This window comes from Mytilus trossulus, chromosome 2 (assembly GCF_036588685.1).
Source record: "Mytilus trossulus isolate FHL-02 chromosome 2, PNRI_Mtr1.1.1.hap1, whole genome shotgun sequence".
In the NCBI taxonomy this organism is placed as follows: Eukaryota; Metazoa; Mollusca; class Bivalvia; order Mytilida; family Mytilidae; genus Mytilus; species Mytilus trossulus.
In genome coordinates this window covers 31,783,308-31,798,530 of record NC_086374.1, presented here as the reverse complement: position 1 = coordinate 31,798,530, position 15,223 = coordinate 31,783,308, and the positions used below count along the sequence as shown (strand labels likewise).

The 15,223-nt window shown below is 31.6% G+C and overlaps 1 protein-coding gene across 6 annotated transcripts in view; it reads right to left on the bottom strand.

Moving 5' to 3' along the window:
- LOC134707004 (uncharacterized) overlaps nt 1–15,223 on the bottom strand; it is a 57,881-nt gene that overhangs the window by 39,430 nt on the left and 3,228 nt on the right. For 3 of the 6 annotated variants that reach the window (XM_063566445.1, XM_063566449.1, XM_063566446.1), the window contains exons 2-3: nt 14,421–14,503; nt 5,059–5,124 (exon numbers count right to left, since the gene is read on the bottom strand). The gene's annotated coding sequence lies outside the window, so the exon portion shown is untranslated. Of the gene's footprint in view, nt 1–1,712; nt 1,730–2,617; nt 2,701–5,058; nt 5,378–14,420; nt 14,504–15,223 lie in introns of those variants that run through there. The other 3 variants (XM_063566447.1, XM_063566448.1, XM_063566451.1) reach the window with 3 other exon arrangements.

Genomic DNA, 15,223 nt, shown 5'->3' with positions numbered 1-15,223 from the left:
TATTGTTGGGCTTCAGAGGGAGGTAAAGTAAGGAACTGGTCACTTATATAATCCTTCAGACAAAGGCACAGTGCTGTGAAGGTACACTAGTTTCATCCTTCAGAGGAGCAAAGTAATGTACTGGTAGACAAAGGAATATAGTGATAGACAGGTTTAGACCATCAGAGAAAGACAAAGGAATATAGTGATAGACAGGTTTAGACCATCAGAGAAAGACAAAGGAATATTGTGATAGACAGGTTTAGACCATCAGAGAAAGACAAAGGAATATAGTGATAGACAGGTTTAGACCATCAGAGAAAGACAAAGGAATATAGTGATAGACAGGTTTATACCATCAGAGAAAGACAAAGGAATATAGTGATAGACAGGTTTAGACCATCAGAGAAAGACAAAGGAATATAGTGATACACAGGTTTAGACCATCAGAGAAGACAAAGGACTATAGTGATAGACAGGTTTAGACCATCAGAGAAAGACAAAGGAATATAGTGATAGACAGGTTTAGACCATCAGAGAAAGACAAAGGAATATAGTGATAGACAGGTTTAGACCATCAGAGAAAGACAAAGGAATATAGTGATAGACAGGTTTAGACCATCAGAGAAAGACAAAGGAATATAGTGATAGACAGGTTTAGACCAACAGAGAAGACAAAGGAATATAGTGATAGACAGGTTTAGACCATCAGAGAAAGACAAAGGAATATAGTGATACACAGGTTTAGACCATCAGAGAAAGACAAAGGAATATAGTGACAGACAGGTTTAGACCATCAGAGAAAGACAAAGGAATATAGTGACAGACAGGTTTATACCATCAGAGAAAGACAAAGGAATATAGTGATAGACAGGTTTATACCATCAGAGAAAGACAAAGGAATATAGTGATAGACAGGTTTAGACCATCAGAGAAAGACAAAGGAATATAGTGATAGACAGGTTTAGACCATCAGAGAAAGACAAAGGAATATAGTGATAGACAGGTTTAGACCATCAGAGAAAGACAAAGGAATATAGTGATAGACAGGTTTATACCATCAGAGAAAGACAAAGGAATATAGTGATAGACAGGTTTAGACCATCAGAGAAAGACAAAGGAATATAGTGATACACAGGTTTAGACCATCAGAGAAAGACAAAGGAATATAGTAATAGACAGGTTTAGACCATCAGAGAAAGACAAAGGAATATAGTGATAGACAGGTTTAGACCATCAGAGAAAGACAAAGGAATATAGTGATAGACAGGTTTAGACCATCAGAAAAAGACAAAGAACTGTACTTAACCTTATAACGGAATATCAGACTAACCAAAGGGAATTAATAAAGTTCAAGGTGTCTTTTGTTATCTTATGGTTGCTGATTCTGTCCTCTGTCATTGATTTTGTAAACTACATGTATTGGTATATAGCTGTTCTAGGAAATTAATATATAAAAGGTCTTAAGATACTAGTAAAGTAAAGTATTTCAATGGAACATGATGATGGCCTGGCATAATTTCAAAAAAAAAATCAGATTTAAAAAAAATTCAAACATAATTCTTCAACTTAATATAAGATAATTTATCCTACCTTTATCTACCTAGCCTTCAAATAATGAGAAGAGGAATTAAGGCAATCCTCAATTTAACAGTACATTCAACCACATTTTAGCAAATATAAACATGATAAATAAAACTTACATAATTTTAATACAAATGTAATATGTTTACCTTTTTAATGATGACAATAAACAACAGCTTGAAATAAAGCAACCAAACCCACTTAGTCATGCTGTATGTGAATTAGATTGCAAGTGCATCTCAGTGCATGAAGTAATACAGAGTCTCCCATGAGCCTCATTATGAGATAACCATCAAGGCAAAGCACTAGGAGGATATACTGCTGACACAGAAATATGTGTCGCCTCTGTTTTTAATTTTAATGATTAAATAGAAATGTTAAATACTTTTACATGTAAACTATGCAAACCATTCAGATTCAAAGAACCTTGACTGAAGGTGCAGGGATAAATTTGTGAAATATGAAAATGCTTATACAACTTTGTTGCATATCATTGACTTTTCATAAGATGTTCTCATTCAACAGACCTAATCACAAACTTCAGCATGCAAACAATGCAAAGGTTCCAAAGTCAATAGACCTGCATGACTGAGGGAATGGGAACAGATAATCTTTACTGGTACCCTCCTTAATAAATACATAAAGACAGCCATTTATAAAAGGGGGGTTTCAACTTCCAATCATAGGTGATCACCCATTCAAAAGCATTGATCATCAAAAAAGGGGGTTCCAACCCCTAGAACTCCCCCTTTCCTCACATTGAATCTGCAACTGAGTGGGAGTAATTATTATTTTTTAGCATTAATTGTTTAAATCTTCTCAAAATGTAAAATACTGAAACAACTTACAAATTCCTCAAAAAGTGTGACAGTGCTACCAGCAGATCAGAGGAAAACACAGGAAGCCAAAGATATTTTATTACCCTGTTTACTTGATGACAGATTAAAAACATATCTTCATAAGAAAGCACTTTTTTGTAAAGAAAAAATATAATTTTTACCCATCGTGACAAATATCTCCTGGGAAGGTAATTTTATATTCAAATAATTCTTACCTTCACATCAGCCCTGAAACCTAGTCTGACAAGATAATATCTATACACACACAAAGTCTCACAAAAATCAATTTCCTATAACCATATAATCAAATTCAGTACATCAAACAAAACAACGAGAAATTATACACAAACTGGAAACAAACATCTATTTCATACATATATTTTAGCTTTTGACAATCATAAATGAGTTTCTGACACTGGATGACTTAACAATAATTTTTCATTTTTCATTGTGTTGATCACACCTTTGTAACATCATTACCTGTTACAATTCAGACTTCCATTTGTACAGGTGATCAAATTGTTTATTCCATCGAATTATCATTAATTAACTATTAAAGGATGCAGCAACCACTGTGAGTCATAACTCATAAAAGGAATTATTAAAATTCACTTTTGTAAAATATTTAAGAGAAATGCAGCTGCCAGGTATAATTTTAAGGCTGTGGTAAAAATTCTTTATAGATCAAGGTATTGCAAAGTATTCATAATCTAATAAATATTGATTTCAATTTAAATGAAGGTAGAATTTGTCCATGGGACACACATGCCCCTGCTTGTAAATTTAGGTTATTTTCTGAAATTCTCAAAAGTTACAAAGGAACATAACTCAAGAATGGTGAAACTGACATCACCCTAATTTAAACTTTTAATATCTGTGTTTGGTGGTAATAAGTATTGTGTAGAAGTTTCATAACAACTAAATAAAGTCAGAGTGTGGAAATAGCAAATTTAGCAATTTTTCCATTTATAAAGGGACATAACTCCAGATATGACAAAAGTGATGCCATCCAAACTCAACTTAGAGTAATAAGCATTGTGTTTCATAATATTTGGTTGAGGCAAACTTAAGTTACAGAATGGACACTTATTTGTATGCCTCAATTCTATTGTTGGTTGGCATAAAATAAAGTATCAGAGAAAACCAATCCAAAATCTACCACTGAACCAAGTTTTAAAAATATAACATAACAAGTGACATCTAAAATTACATTTCTCAGTAACATGCTTCCACCAATGCACTATAACAATCAATCAATGTAACTGGTTAATCTTAATGACTGTTTAACTGCATGTTTTAATCAACCAAACATAATGGATGCTATCGATTCTATTTGTCAGAAAATACATTTTCTAATTCAGAACTTTGTTTTAGTGAGAAAGTTAATTTCCAAATGTAAAATAAAAAACTTTCATAATGGTTTCTGTGAGACTTAAACATTTGTTGCTCCTTGAGTTTAATTTAAAGTAGACATGACTGTGAAAAGACAATACCAATACTTATCACTAGTAATAAAACCTTGTCATACATATGTTGATCCAATAGAAAAAGTCTATGTCAAAAGAAAGATAGAAAACTCTGGACCAGACAAGGTTACTTGTTAAAAACACAACCTTGAGGCCTTAGTACAAGATCATTGTGATACTTGTAACAATAAACCCACATGTAAAATATCACACTTCTACATAAAAAAAGATAAAATTCCTGCCTGGACAAGGTAACCCATCAGCTATATTCCAACCTTGAATTCAAAGTTCAAGGTTATGGACTAAATTACATCGTCAAGATCATTCCAACACATTCTAAGGGGCATAACTTCTTAAATGAAAATAGTGTCCAGCACTAATTTTTTTTGGAAGTCCAAAAAAATTGCTGATATAAAGGTTTGATATAAATTTCACAATTGAGTTGGAAAATTTGTGTATTATAGAGCACTTATAAGACTGGGCAGCCTGTACTTCTATGTCCCCATACAGTGTTGCGAGGGGGAATAAAAATAACATTCATTCAAATGAGAAATCTCGCTGCAAACATGTACATATCAAATCAACAAAGAAATGTACACTCCATAAGAAGTTGCCAACATGACATGAATATCAAAGAAAGGAAAATTAAATCAAATTATGAGGAAAACAATTTATAGAAGAATGTGTCCCCAGTACACAGATGCCCAATCTGCACTATCATTTTCTATGTTTAATGGACCGTGAAAATGGTGGAAAATCTCTAATTTGGCATTAAAATTAGAAAGATCATATCATAGGGAACATATTTAGTAAGTTTCAAGTTGATTGGACTTTAACTTCATCAAAAACTACCTTGACCAAAAAATTTAACCTGAAGCCGAACGAACGGACGGACGGACACAGACAAGAAAACTGAATGCCCATAAATGGGGAAAGGACATCTCAATGTTGGCTAAATCTCTTGTGGAGAGTTGTCTCATTGGCAAGCATACTAATTTTTTTTAAACTGTTTTGTGTGTTTTTTCCTCATTGTTGGAATCTGAATCAGTAAAGAAATGCACATGTACAGTGATGCAATTGCAGTTAATATTTATTTTTGGTGTATCCAAGGATTTGTATAACTATACAAATCCTTGGTGTATCTTATGCAAAAATGTTGTCTGTTCGAAAAATAAAGTAAATATACTCACATAAATGGAAAAATTAAACTCTCTTCTAATCCTAGTAAACAGGTGAAAATGTATTCACAGCTACTCCTGAAAATTTAGATCAGTTGAATACAAACTTCAAACGAAAACACAGACAAAGCTTTTCACCTGAACAATACACAAATTTTACTTATGGTGTCAGTAGTTGTCTCCCCTGTATTATCCTTTATCAAAATATTAACAGTTATGGCATTAAATTTTCACCACAAAGGATCAATGAAAACATGATTTTATAATGTAACAGATCTTCAACAAAAATATATCAAATGTTTCCTTTCAGAATTAAAGAAAATGAAGTCAACTGTTCGTTTTCACATAATGTTTTACAATACCTTCAGGGTAAAACTGAAAACTTTGTGTTTAACTTTCAAACACAAATCAAATACCATGTTTTAGAAAACTACAGACACATGTTAGAAGTTATATTTATTTGGGTTATATAAATGATAAGATTAACTGATGGTAGACAATCATCTTGTTTATGTTTAATCAACTAAAAATATTATCAACTAGATCTTTAATCTTAAACTAAATAACTGTTGAATGTAGGTATGAACAGAAATAATATGTTTTGATCTACTAGTTTTGTTCTTCTTAAATATTTCAATTTTGAATACTATTTCAATGTCAAGTGAAAGTTAAAGTTATTGTGCATAATTTTAAGTTTTAAAAAAAAAATACACAAAGACAAATATTCAGTTTATGTGTGTTGTTTTATACTGTAAGTAAAAAGCAATGACTGTCTATGGAAATGAAAAAAAAACACCTAATTCTTCACTGGGTTCATAAAAGCAGTTCTATTCAAATTTAAAATAGTTTGCTATTACACACATTTTATAACTTTATTCAACTTGTAAAAAACTTTGATCAATCTTATTACTTTTGATTACATCAGACATATGATTGCTGCATCAATCAGTCTAAGCCTAATGCAACTTTCCATGCAGGCTAGACAAACACTTTTTTCATTAATCAAAACAATGTTTTGGACCTGATAGCTATACTTAATAATTTATCAGTTCAAAAACTTTTAATAATTTTATCATTCTTGACTATATTTTTTAGATAGGTCGTAGCAAGATCAGCTGAAATTGCTAAATGGCAACCAGTTGAAGAGGTGACGAGCTGAAGTGCCAACAGTTTGTGTTGGATGTGAAAACATAGATACCAATCAAAGGCATATAGCATTTTTCTCTTTAAAATAATCATGTATTTATTTTTTTAGTCAGTTCTCAAAGAATTCAAGGTCAATTCTTTCTGCTTAATTTTTCCAGCAAATTTGCATGATTTTTTTTTAACCCAAACTGAAGAAGTAGTCTTTCTTATATACATGTTTATCTTGTTTCACATACTGCAACTTTTCCATCTTTCACCTTACTCTTGCTATGGTAGATCTAAATTTATTTTTAGTTTATATCTCGTCTTCAATATGACCTCTTTGATAGCAATATGTCATGAATGTATTTCATAATGATACAATCAAATTCTTTTCAATAGTCAATTTAACTTTTTACAAAACGATTTTATGCACTTTTTTAAAAGCTTGTAGTATCCTCGTAGTATCATGATAGCCATTAGGAATACATTCATCAAATTAATATATTCTAACCTGAATCAGAAATGCCCTTCAATAAGCCACCTGTTATTTTTATATGATTCATACATTTTATGCAATTAAAGTGCAATATATTTCTATTAAATTCTTCTTCAAATTTAATTTTAAAAGGATTACCTATATTCAAGGTCAATCAAGGATGTTCATTGCCAAACAAAATATAAGGTATTTGTTATATCAAGTTTCATTGTGAATTTCTTGGGAATACCAATTTGTCCCTCCAGATTAATTCTTATATCTGCTTATGTAGTAAACATAAAAAGAATGTGTTTGAGGACACATTCTCTAGCTTTACAATTTGAAAGTGAAAAAGGGGCATAACTCTAGAACAGTAAATGTCTTTCAACCCAAATTTGCACTCTGTCTACATCATAACATGCTTTGGTTCTTAACATTTTGTATGAAGGCAGAAACAAAAACATATGTAATTTTACAAGTTATAAAGGGGAAGGGGAATGGGAAGTGAATCCCTGCCACCAACTGTGACTTTAGGTTTTTAACACTTTGTAGGAGTTTCATAAATGAATGAGTGAATTCCTGCCACAAGTCCAACTGTGACTTTACGTTCTTAACATTGTGTAGGAGTTTCCTAAATGGATGAGAAAACTTCAGTAGAGTGTTAAAGCAAAACATTTACAATTTTCATAGCTTATTCAAGGGCACACATGATTCACTGCCAAAATTTCAACTCTATCTCCTTTAGTTCTCAGCATTGTGTATGAGTTTCATAAAATTTGCATGAGGCAAACTTTAGTTAAGAGTGCAGAAATGTAAATGGGTAGGACAGACAAGGGAAACACTTAATGCCCCAGTTGCCTACAGAGGGGCATTGAAAAAATCAAGTGTGAATACAGAAAAATTCATTAGTGGCATATACTAATTTGAGACAGTAGTTTAAGAAAACAATTTTTTTTTACTTTATAAAGACAGATGCCAAGACACCCAAGAGCTGGCAAAAGTTGACATTGCTGTTTAGGCCATGTGAACTAAAAATACATAACTATTTACAGATTAAACCATTAAAACCATTTTACTTTCCCCTTTTCTTTTCTTTATTCTATTGTAGTATCAATGACCATTCTGGTTGAGAACTTATAAAATATGACATACCGGTATGTCTTGGCTGAGAAAGCTTAAAACATATCACAACAATTAGTTCAATTTTGGAAAAAGTAGACCAGTAAGACGTTAAACAACTAGATATATAATTTATTTCATTTAGTTCACATTTCAGACTAAAACACAAGTCAATGTCATTTACTGTATATCTTTGTACCACCAGAAACCATTCTTTTCAAAAATGAATTAGCCTTTTAAGGATTACATGTATTATGGAAGGAAACACCCATGTTTCATTATGATTGATCTTTCATTTTTTTTTTTATAAAAAGTAGATTCTAAAATTCACTTATCTCAAACTACAGAACAGTCAAAGTTCTATGTTCAAGGGGGCATAACTATAGAAAAGTTAAAGTTATTGAATTGTAAAAATCTATCCAAAAGATCATCTGAGGATGAGGATCAACCATGTACAAAGTTTATGTTGGTTTAATATTAACCATTTAAAGGGATTTTTAGTATTAAAGATCATGTATGTTGGACTCAGCATGATTCTGGTGTAACATTTTTGGTTGTGAATCCTGACATAGTCTGGTGGTGACCTTCTGCTGTTGTCTGATCTATGGTCAGGTTGTTTTCTCTTTGACACATTCCCCATTTCCATTCTCAATTTTATTTAAGAAATAATTCATGGGGGCATAAAGGGACAACCCATGGTAAAATCTAGATATATTCAAGCCTCCCATGAATTATTTCGTTTCTAATAGGACAAATACAGCAATTCTTTTGAATCGAAGCGGTCTAGGTGGAGGCTGATATTTGCCGTTCCCATAAATAAATGCACTATTAAATTAGTGTATAAGAACGAAACAAACTGAATTAGTGACATGCTTAAACTATTTACAATAACGTATTTAGATAGTTTTGGATGAATTTAATGGGAATTTACTTATATGCGTCAAAATGTTAAAATAAAATTGGCTTATATCACTTTTTAACAATGTTTGTATATGTTTCTTTGTAGTCATGATTTTCGGTTTCACAAGCGATTATTTTCCCCTAAAATGCTTATATTCTTACGTCATCGTTCTATGACGTCGGGAAGCTCATTCACAAAAAAGCATATGATGTGCGAGTTAGATTGGAACAGCCCAGGAAATATATTCATATTTTACCACGGGTGTGTACTCAAAGTGTTTGAAGGACGTCATGTTAGAATTCCTTATAATTTTGTTTAATATAATGAATGAAAAAAAAAATGATACCGGTAGTTGTAAGTGAAGACTTTAGTCTGAAGACAATTTACGTCAAATGAACATTAAATCTGTAAAAATAAACTGCTGACACAGTGATATGTCTTGTCTTTATATAATTTTGACAGTGAAATGCAAATGTTGAAATTAAAGTGGTAATATTCAAACATGAAACTATGCTAAACATTCTGCATCTATAAATGAACATGACTGAAGGTGCAGAGACAAACAACCTCTATGTTAATGAGGTATGCCAATGCTCATTAAACTGTATATCAAATACCATTGACTTAAAATATGCGGTTCATCTTAAACTGAACTTATAACAAACATGACATTGTTGGCTTTTTTCAAAACTACCTCTACCCTTAAATCAGAGATAGAATTTAGTAGCTATCAGTCCTGCATTAATTTCGAACCCTGCCCCTTTTTTATTGGGAAAATATGCGTATGGGAAATTTAGAATAAACCATGAATTTGACTGAAACTTCAATTTGCAGACCCCCCTTTTAAGAGTCAACCCCCGCTTTGAAATAAGTATTGTCAGTGATGATACATAAATAGACCCTCAAATCTGTACATAAAGTCATTTTAGGCATGACTTATGTATAAATGAGTGTTTTTCAGTTTGATGTCATGCACAATTACTACTGAGACTGCACTGTTTGGGAAAAAAATTGTCTTTTTTGGAATAATTTTAAGCCATTTTTTTTCAAAATGGGATTTTTCTCCAGGGGAAAAAGCCTTTATTCTCCAGTATTTTAAGGCAAACAATATCACTGCATGATGATGATGTAAACCATGAAAACATCAGTGACAAGCTGCTAATCAAATATGATTTCATTCTGTTCAACTGCTTTTGAGAAAATTTGGACAATGGCAGTTAGACAATTGATTCAGGAACGTCTGAATAGATGAATAGCTGGACTGATGAACAAACAGACAGGGTCATTGCAATATAGCTCCAACATTTAGAAGGGGGGTATAATTATAGTATATTCATTCCTGATGGTTAGATACACTGTTCAAAAGATATCATCTAAAATTCTGAATTTAGCCTAAGTTTCAATGTTTCAAAAAATTGTGGCCTTGTTCTTTAACTAATGACCTTAAATCAAATGAGGTATTCTTCTTCCCATTGGGCATTATCTAACCAAGTTTGGTAAAAGTTTGACATATGGTTCAAAATATAGTATCTTTAAACAAATTTTACCCACTTTTCAGTCTATCAATGACCGTGACCTTGATCTTTGACCTAATGATATCAAAATCAATATGGGGCTCTTCACCTCATGTTTGGTAAAGATATCATTAATGGTTCCAAACTAGAGGCTCTAAAGAGCCTGTGTCGCTCACCTTGGTCTTTGTGAATATTAAACAAAGCATGCAGATGCCTTCATGACAAAATTGTGTTTTGGTGATGGTGATGTGTTTGTACATCTTAATTTACTGAACATTCTAGCTGCTTACAATTATCTCTATCTATAATTAACTTGGCCCAGTAGTTTCAGAGGAGAAGATTTTTGTAAAACTAAAAGATTACTAAGATTTACGAAAAAATGGTTAAAACTTTACTTATTTATAGATCTTACTTTGCGAACATTTATTGTATTTTAAAGTCTATCATATTCAAGATAATAACCAAAAGCAGCAAAATTTCCTTAAAACTACCAGTTCACGGGCAGCAACCCAACAACTGGTTGTCCAATTCATCTGAAAATTTCAGGGCAGATAGATTTTGACCTGATAAACAGTTTTACTTCATGAGTTATAAGCCAAAAACTGATTTTTTTCCCTCTGTTCTATTTTTAGCCGTGGCGGCCATCTTGGTTGGTTGACGAGGTCACGCCACACATTTTCAAAACAAGATACCCAAATGATGATTGTGGCCAAGTTTGGTTTAATTTGGCCACATAGTATCAAAGGAGAAGATTTTTGTAAAACATAACTAAGATTTACAAAAAAATTGTAAAAAATTTACTATAAAGGGCAATAACTCCTAAATGGGTCAACTGACCATTTCGGTCATGTTGACTTATTTGTAAATCTTACTTTGCTGGACATTATTACTGTTTACAGTTTATCTCTATCTATAATAAAATTCAAGATAATAACCAAAAACAGCAAAATTTCCTTAAAATTACCAATTAAGGGGCAGCAACCCAACAATGGGTTGTCTGATTCATCTGAAAATTTCAGGGAAGATAGATCTTGACCTGATGAACAATTTAACACCATGTCACATTTGCTCTAAATGCTTTGGTTTTTGAGTTATATGCCAAAAACTGCATTTTACCCCTATGTTCTATTTTTAGCTGTGGCGTCCATCTTGTTGGTTGGCCGGGTCACGCCACACAATTTTTAAACTAGATACCCCAATGATAGTTGTGGCCAAGTTTGGTTTAATTTGTCCCAAGTGTTTCAGAGGAGAAGATTTTTGTAAAAGATTACTAAGATTTACGAAAAATTGTTAAAAATTGACTATAAAGGGCAATAACTCCTAAACAGGTCAACTGACCATTTCAGTCATATTGACTCATTTGTAAATCTTACTTCGATGAACATAATTGCTGTTTACAGTTTATCTCTATTTATAATAATATTCAAGATAATAACCAAAAACAGCAAAATTTCCTTAAAATTACCAATTCAGGGGCAGCAACCCAACAACGGGTTGTTCGATTCATCTGAAATTTTGGCAGCAGTTAGATCTTGACCTGATAAACAATTTTACCCCATGTCAGATTTGCTCAAAATGCTTTGGTTTTTGAGTTATAAGCCAAAAACTGCATTTTACCCCTATGTTCTATTTTTAGCCATGGCGGCCATCTTGGTTGGTTGGGCAGGTCACCAGACACAATTTTTAAACTAGATACCCTAATAATGATTATGGCAATGTTTGGTTAAATTTGGCCCAGCAGTTTCAGAGGAGAAGATTTTTGTAAAAGTTAACGACGCCGGACGACGGACACCAAATGATGAGAAAAGCTCACTTGGCCCTTCGGGCCAGGTGAGCTAAAATAGTGTCTGAATCAAGAATTTTGGATAAATGTATTGACAAAGACTTATTCAATCATTAATACACTAAACAAATATGAATTAAAGTATACAAACTTTATTCGCAAGGGCTCAAGTACTAATTGCATACAAACTTTCTGTGCTGACATACTCTGAAAAAGGTGTGCTTGGCTTACATAAAAGATGATGCAACTTATGTAAAAAAGCTAAGTATAATGGAAAGCTAAAATTATACAAATATAAGTTGAATTAAAAATTTTCCATATAAATTTCAGCTTCTGAAATTCTGATAAATAAGCACTTACATTTACCTTATAGTTATTTCGTAATTTCCATTCTACATGATTACACTTTATTATGGCTAAATAATAACAAGTATAGGTGGATCCTAATAACTTATCTCAGGTGATGTTGTAAATTTTAATAAGGCACCTTGTGACATCTTTATATGACAATTGAATTTGATTAAAATTTTACTTATAGTTGATGGTAAAGTGCCAATGTTAACACCTTAACGACTAAATTAAAAGGTAACATTTTAATTAAAGTTTATTTGTTAATATATAAGATGAATATGTGGAAGGTTTTATGTTTTGTTCCCTAAAGAAGAAGGTCACAGAATATAGAAGGATTAGTTGAGTAATAAAGTAAGATTCTGTCAAAGGACCAGCTCATAATTTGATACCTACATTTACCAAAGAAAGCACTCTGTGGTTTTGGATTTAATAAATGATGTTTATATGCAATTAACCTTTGAAATATAGACATGCTTTCAGCCTTTAATTATGGGAAAATATATAAGATGCCTTCTGTAGTAAAAGAAAGCAATACCCTTTTCACACCAAAGAACTTTTGTTTGTAACTTTGCACCCTCAATTTATCTAAATAACATGCCTTTTTCTTTAAGTATCAGTCAAAATTTCCCATCTTTACTGTAAAACCCGCATTATTAAAATTGGTCTTAAATTTTGGTTTTATTTTTCATGAAATTTTTGGAAATTAACAAACATTCTTTCAGTCACCTTCTGTAAAATACATAAGGTTGTCTGGATTCTCTCTTGTGAGCAGGTCTTCGTATCAGATTTGTATGAGGCCCCAAATTATACATTTTCATTTAAAATTATAAAAAAATAATAGCTGATTAAATGAATATTCCTGAAATATGCAAAAATATCAAAAGTGAAACATATAAAAACATTCAGCAAACTAAAATTCTAGCTTAGATATTGTTTGTGTTATATATATACATGTATTTATGATGTACCACATGTATGAAAAATAACGTCAAAATGAAGTTCTACTATCTCTCATTAAAATTATGATAGTATGCATAATTAATAATATTGTGCAAAAGAATCTATTTCTAGCCAAAATACTGCACAATGAGTTAACCAGAAGAACCTTGCTCTATAATGATTGGTTGACTGTTGTTTGCTAATGAAATACAACCAAAATAAATATGTTTTCTCTTCCTGAAAGTTTTCAAAAAAATACTTCATTTAAATGAAAATCCTCTTATTAATAATATAAGTACTGTCAATATACATGAACTTTTTGCACTAACAGAAAATTTGAAATCATTAGGTGTTGAGCAGACAAACATTGTAGAGTATTTTCAAAATTTCAAAAAATCAACCAAGTTCAATGACCTGTCATAATTTCAATTGTTTACCAAAATCACTATGTGGTGTCACCTTCTATACATCTTAAACATTTTATCAAATAAACTTTCTAGCTATATGATTTTTTAAAGTTATTATTGGCTTTGAACTAGCTGTCAGTAACTGTGAGTACTCTCAGATCTGTACCGAGTGTCTTTTTTTGTTGAGAGGACGTATAAATACCCTGCCACATCCAGTCTGTGCTTTTAATACCTGTTTTTTCTGCTAAATGTATCCATCTCATGGGTTAAGTCCTTTTTATATGTGCCTGCCCTAAGACAGAAGCCTGTAATTCAGTGGTTGTCTGTCCTTTGTCATGTTTGTTGCTATATATATATCATTTTTTTTTAATTCCTTATTCAGGCAGTTTTCTCATTGAATTGTGCATTGACCTGGTGGTGTGTTGTCTCATTGGAATTAATACCCTGGAAATTATACCACTTACATGGGTATAGGTAAACCACAACTATTTTCAACTGATCAATAAAGTGCAAATCTTTTACAGGCTGGTATGCAGACTTTGTCAAAACCATGAAACAAAATATCCACCAAAATAATTAATATACCGTGTGTCTACATTGTACTTAGATTCTCCTTTTTGTTTGTTTTGTATCTTAATTAAGTCACAGTTTGTATGCTGCTGTTAAATGCTATTTTTCATTAACTGGATTACAATACTTACAATGTTGCCAATAATCATACCTATATAGCTATTATCTATCAGATATACATACATACCTACATTCTGTTGACATGCTGTTCTAACCTCATTCTTCCATCTCTTTATAAACTAATATCAATACACAAGGGAACATTAAATCCTATAAATTAAAATCAATCTAAATTAATCTTATACTCAGACTTCATTGGATAAAGTAGATAAGTGGCCTTGATTTCAATGATTTAAACAGGATTATTACTTCATATTATACAAAACTCAATCTATACTGAAAACTATATATACAACACAACTGTATATCAGGGAACTATCTAAGAATTTTCAAAAAGACCATATTATTGAAAATGTTCTTGTTTAAAATCTCAAAGGTCTTTTTATAAGATTTTTATCATTCTTTTCAGCCTCAGTATATAACTAATTTGTTTACCAAGCATTGAAACATCTCCAGATGTCCAAACTTTTTGTTTTATGCTTTTCTTATAAAGATTTATCTTGAACAGTGTTTCCATACAATTCTGAAAGATTTTTAATAAAAACCAAAGAAAGTACAGCTGAAAATGAGAAAAAAGAGTGATTATTCCCGGTTTATTCTGACAAAATCTGATTAACAGTTAATTTTAAATGATATTTTCCCCATAAATTTCCCTATTTTCACCAATGTTGCTTTATATTCATTTTTTGTGATAATTTCTCATATCACCCTACTTGATTGATATGGGTTTTTTACGTCATGAAGAAAGAGAAGCAACATCATGGACTTTGCCTAGGAATATTGTCAAATGTCTTTCAAACTGAAAGACTGAGGAATAACAACAAATAAATCTTAATATTAAAATGTTTTGATTTTTACCCAGATACATAA